The sequence below is a fragment of the Octopus bimaculoides genome, chromosome 18 (genome assembly GCF_046866305.1).
Source record: "Octopus bimaculoides isolate indiv1 chromosome 18, ASM4686630v1, whole genome shotgun sequence".
NCBI classification, from domain to species: domain Eukaryota; kingdom Metazoa; phylum Mollusca; class Cephalopoda; order Octopoda; family Octopodidae; genus Octopus; species Octopus bimaculoides.
The window spans coordinates 49,318,545-49,324,880 of record NC_142945.1 but is presented as its reverse complement, the minus strand read 5'-3'; positions in this window follow the sequence as shown (position 1 = coordinate 49,324,880).

Below are 6,336 nucleotides of genomic sequence, written 5' to 3'. Positions count from 1 at the left end.
GAACATGATGGATAATAGAGGGTCAAAGGTTTCATGCATATACGGAAGAGACAGGGTGCGACAGAGCGGGGCGGAGCGGGGCGGAGCGGGGCGGAGCGGGGCGGAGCGGGGCGGAGCGGGGCGGAGCGGGGCGGAGCGGGGCGGAGCGGGGCGAGGTGGAGCGGTCACGGTTGGAATGCCTTTGATCATACTCAGTTATTGTTCACCTGACACTAAACAACCTCGCCTGTAGAACCATAAAACTTTCGATCCTTCCCCCACACCCGCCCACTCAATACTCCCACCACCCCATCTGCCACCACCACCCCAGTCGCATGACACCCCCATTAGTCAACACGCGATATTACCATCGCCACCTCCGACAACATGCTCTCGAAAACAGCAACACCATCACCATTATCATAATCTCACGCCGTTATCGCACAAAACACAGACCGCCATCAGCACCGCCGCCATCAGCACCGCCGCCATCAGAGCCACTGCCTTCACACGCCCAATCTCCTCTTCATCAACATCATCAGCATCGCCCACGTCGTCGTCGCCGTCGTCGTGATCATCATCATCATCATCATCATCATCATCGTCATCATGTGTTTATGATTGAATGTTAGTGGGAGGGAGTATTACAACGTACAAGATCTGGAACAAGATAAGACAACATTTATATGTTGCAGCCAGTGCATGAGATGGGGGGGGGGGAGAAAGAAAGAAAGAAAGAAAGAAAGAGCTAAACAGATAGACAGATAGAAAGACAAACAGGCAGTAGTATGTCTCTCCTGGTGTGTAATTGTCGCTGTTAGTTTTGTGAAGGCGCGTGGCTTAGTGGTCATAAGGTCATGAGTTCAATTCCCGATGACGCGTTGCGTCTTTGAGCAAGACATTTTATTTCTCGTTGCTCCAGTCCTCTCGGCTGGCAAAAATGAGTAGTACCTATATTTCAAAGAGCCAGCCTTGTCAAATTCTGTGTCATGCTGAATCTCCCTGAGAACTACGTGTCTTATTTTCTTTATATATATATATATATATATATATATATATATATATATATATGCACCTATACATACAGGTGGATGTCGGTATGCACATACCTGTACGTATATATGCATATACTCATTTACTATTTGTTTTTACATGATTGAACGCAGAGTCTCACAAAAATTGTAAGTAGTTTTCGTAAACTTATCCTCCGACGCTACTCTATCTCTTTCTCTTTCCTTTCTCTCCCCCCCCCCTCGTTCTTCCTCTGTACTACTACGTATCTCGCTTTACCCATCTTGTTCTTCCTCTGTTACTACTACGTATCTCCTTTTCCCCCTCGTATTTCCTCTCTTTCTCTTTTCCTCTCGTTGCTCACCTATTCTTCTACTTCCTCCCTCTCTTTCTCCCTCTACCACTCTCTCTCTTCCCTTTACACCGGCATGGTCACATGCTTCCGGTCAATAATCCTTTCCTTCCTTGGCTTTCGCCAAGCAACGCACGCCACCACTTTGTCTCTCTCGGTTCCGTGCCTCATCGCGTTCATACACACATAATTTTTCTCGTCTGGCCGTAAAGCCTTTTCTGTTTGTTTTCCTGTCTTGTTTTTTGTCCGCCACTACATTCCTCCATGGCTAGATTTAATTTGCGTATACAAATTTAATCTGCGATCCATGGAACGAGCCGTTTTAACGATGCGTCCTGCCCGAAGCTCGTCGAAACGCCGGTGTTAAAACGTGGGTAGCTGATGAAGTAGAATGTTCTCTATTTGGCTCGTGTGTTCTCGTCTACGTTTGTTTGCAATGTCCTGTACCCAGATATGCACCTATACATACAGGTGGATGTCGGTATGCACATACCTGTACGTATATATGCATATACTCATTTACTATTTGTTTATATATATATATATATATATATATATATATATATATATATATATATATATATATATATATATATATATATATATATATATATATATATATATATATATATATATATATATATATATATATATATATATATATATATATATATATATATATATATATATATATATATATATATATATATATATATATATATATATATATATATATATATATATAGGCGCAGGAGTAGCTGTGTGGTAAGTAGCTTGCTTACCAACCACATGGTTCCGGGTTCAGTCCCACTGCGTGGCACCTTGGGCAAGTGTCTTCTACTATAGCCTCGGGCCGACCAAAGCCTTGTAGACGGAAACTGAAAGAAGCGCGTCGTATATATGTATGTGTGTGTATATGTTTGTGTGTCTGTGTTTATTCCCCCCCCCCCCAACATCGCGTGTTTACGTCCCCGTAACTTAACGGGTCGGCAAAAGAGGCCGATAGAATAAGTACTACGTTTACAAAGAATAAGTTCTGGGGTCGATTTGTTCGACTAAAGGCGGTGCTCCAGCATGGCCACAGTCAAATGACTGAAACAAATAAAAGAATATATATATATATATATATATATATATATATATATATATATGCATATATATATATATATATATATATATATATATATATATATATATATATATATATATATATATATTACCCATACACAAACAACACTCATACAACCGCTCTCTTTGTGCTCTCTGTCTTTCTCTCTCCCCTTCTCTCTCGTTCTCTCTCTCTCTCTCCTTCTCTCTCTCTCTCTCTCTCTCTCTCTCTCCTTCTCTCAAACACACAAACAGAGGCGAAGGAAGACATGACTGATTTCTGATGTGAGCACATCATCGGCAAATTTGATGAGACGGCGGCGTGGTAGTGGTCGTTAAAGGTATTTTAATTAAAATGAAATAAAAATAAAAATAAATTCTTGAAACGAAAACCCAGGGTGAAAGGTGAGATCCAGAGAAAACATCCCAAGTGACAGGTCTTCCCCCCAACCACCTTTTCCTTCTTCACCTTTGACCCGCTCCCCCACACCCACACGTAATCCTTGACTTTTCTTGAGTCTAAATTCCTCAATCAGTTCATGTTTACTGCCACAGTAAACAAACCTTGGTGATTCACAGCCTAATATTAGACAGTCATTAAGGCAGGGAAAGTTGGAGGAGGGGGTAATGTGAAAGAGGGAAGAGGGGAGGGAAAAAACTTCAGAGAGAAAGAGAGAGAGAGAAAGAGGAAGAGGGAGAGAGAGAGGGCCCGAGGCTATGGTAGAAGACACTAGCTCAAGGTGCCACACAGTCGGACTGAACCCAGAACCATGTGGTTGGGAAGCAAGATTCTTACCACACAGACATGCTTGTATACTTATCTCTCTTTTATCTTTTACTCGACTCAGTCATTAGACTGCGGCCATGCTGGGGCACTACCTTGAAGAATTTTAGTCGAATATATATATAGAGAGACTGACGTACACATACATATACATGCATAGCATACATACATGTATACATGCATATACCCAGGGAAGAATGTACGTATACTCACACACACACACACACATGCACACTCATACTTCCACAAATATAACTGCCACCAAACCTGGTCTGTTCAAATATGTTAACTATTTGTTTGTTTGTTTCTCTTTGTGTATATAAATCCAACTAGCTACTTGCCTACTAATACATACATACATACATACATATGCATATACATATACATATATATATATATATATATATATATATATATATATATATATATATATATATATATATATATATATATATATATATATATATATATATATATATATATATATATATACACTTATATACATATACATATATATATATATGCATAAGCATGTGTCTATATATATATATATATATATACACGCACATACATATGCATATATATATATACGTGCGTGTATATACACACATACATACACACACACACAAATGTATGTATATACGTGTATATACATAGGGTCTTGCAGATAAATTCAGACCAATTTTAAGCAGTTGACTAAGTGGGTTTAACATTTCATTTTTTGACAAAACCTTGCTTGCTTTAAAATCTAATCCTCCTCTTTATTTTTCAGGTAAATAGCGAACTGATTCGACAACAGAAAGTCATGAAACAACAGAATCATTCCGCCGTTGTTGTTTTGGCGCGCGCCGGGCACAGTGCCAATAAAATTGTTAAGTTGACGAAAGTTCCAAAAGCAACAGTTTATCGTGTGTATAAACAATTTAAAGAAGAGGGGAAAGACTGACAGGAAAGGACACAAGACTCGAAGTGATTCCAAGTACAATCCAAAGTTTCTCGCTGTCCCCAAACGCTCGATTGAAGCCAACCCTCCCACATCTATGACAACTCTTGCAAAGAAACACGATGTGTCCCATTCCAAGGTGTCCGTTAAGAACTTTGCCATGACTAGCTATGTTCGACGACGCTGTCACCTCCTAACAGCCAAGCCAAAGCAATCAGAGCCGAGAGATGGCCAAAGCTTCTGTTATTCATCAAGCACCGAGGTGCAAGAAAAACTCTCGTGTTTGTGAACGAGAAGTTCACTGTGGACGCTGAGGTGAATCGCAGAAATTCTCAAGTGATTGCATACAACTCTTCTCACATCCCCGCTGTGTTTGAGACTAAGAATCCTGCCTCTGTGATGGTATTTGGAGTCGTGGCAAGTGATGGAAGTGTCATGGATGCACACTCCATTGAGTCTGGCTTGAAGATCGACATAAAGGAGTATCTGAAGAACTCTATTACCTTCGATGGAGCAGAAGTTTGGACTTGCCAATGTGGTGCTTATCCAGGATTCTGCACAATGTCATGGGTCAAAAGCAACACAGGCTTCCCTTGGTGAAAAGGTGCCATTTTTTGTGATGGCCAACATCTAGCCCACTAATAGCCCATATAATATGTATGTGTGTGTGTTTGTGTGACTGTGTTTGTCCCACCCACCATAGCTTGACAACCAATGTTGGTGTGTTTACGTCCCCGTAACTTAGTGGTTCGGAAAAAGATATCGTTAGAATAAGTACTAGGCTTACAAACAATAAGTCCTGGGGTCGATGTCTTCAACTAAAACCCTTTAGGGCGGTGCCCCAGCATGGTCGCAGTCAAAATGACTGAAACAACTAAAAGATTCCGAGTTCGATCCCAAGCAGTGACCTGAATAATAATAATAATAATAATAATAATAATAATAATAATAATAATAATAATAATAATAATAATAATAATAATAATAATAATAATAACAACAACAACATCATCGAAAAATACCTTAGAAATGAGAACCCAGGTTCGAAATTTCCCCAAGACATCTAATGAAGGCTGGAGGGTATATCAGCCGAAACGTTGTTTTAACAACAAACAAGATGCGGACAAATATCTGCTAAATCTGCTAAATGTAAATAATATATAAACTGGTATCATTGAAGCTTCGTCAATAATGAAGACTTTTACTCGCCTAAGAATGTTTTCTTGATAAGAATTTGGTGGAACATTGCACGCACTTGTTTCACTCAAAGGAACTGGAAGCTTGAATATACTGTGAAGGGTTTTACCACTTTTCAAGAGTGTTGCAGCAATACAAGTCCAGAAGCCAGGGGAAATAACTCGAATTTAATCCTGACTCATCTCCCTTCGCGTGACAAACACCGACGGTACAAGCGTATTAATAAATAGATTATGAAAGTACAGTAAGATTTCTTTTTACATACAGTGAATTGGCTTTGGAATGTCCTGTAGAATAAGTTCGGAGCCAAAGAACTCCAAAGGCGAAATATGGTCGAGAACCACCGAGTCAAATCAAGATTGCACTCTCTTCGAAAATGTAAGACCTTGAATCAATGTTAAAAATTATATATCGTTTGCAAAGAATAAGAAGTTTAGGAAGATATAACAATGCACTATAGAACAAAAAAATGGACTATATACCTGTTGTAACTTGGTAAACTATAGTCCGATGATATTTCGGAATTAGAATTCCTTCTTCAGATCTTATTTGCTAGAGTTTATAGCAGAGACTCTAGCAAATAAGATCTGAAGAAGGAATTCTAATTCCGAAATATCATCGGACTATAGTTTACCAAGTTACAACAGGTATATAGTCCATTTTTTTTGTTCTATAGTGCATTGTTATACTTTCCTAAACTTTTTTATTCTTTGCAAACAATACACAATGCTTCAAGCGAACTACAATACTCTCTTATATATTGTTGTTGTTTTTGTTGTTGTTGTTGTTGTCGGAAATGTTTCTTGCAATTTATAGTTGCCGGTCTGTACATAATATCTTGTTTTTGCCAATTTCTTTTTTCCACACATTTTAGTATATGTGCACCGAATGCAAACGTATATTAAAATTAATCGTATGCATGTAAATTTATTTACGAATTACATACACGCACACACACTCTCT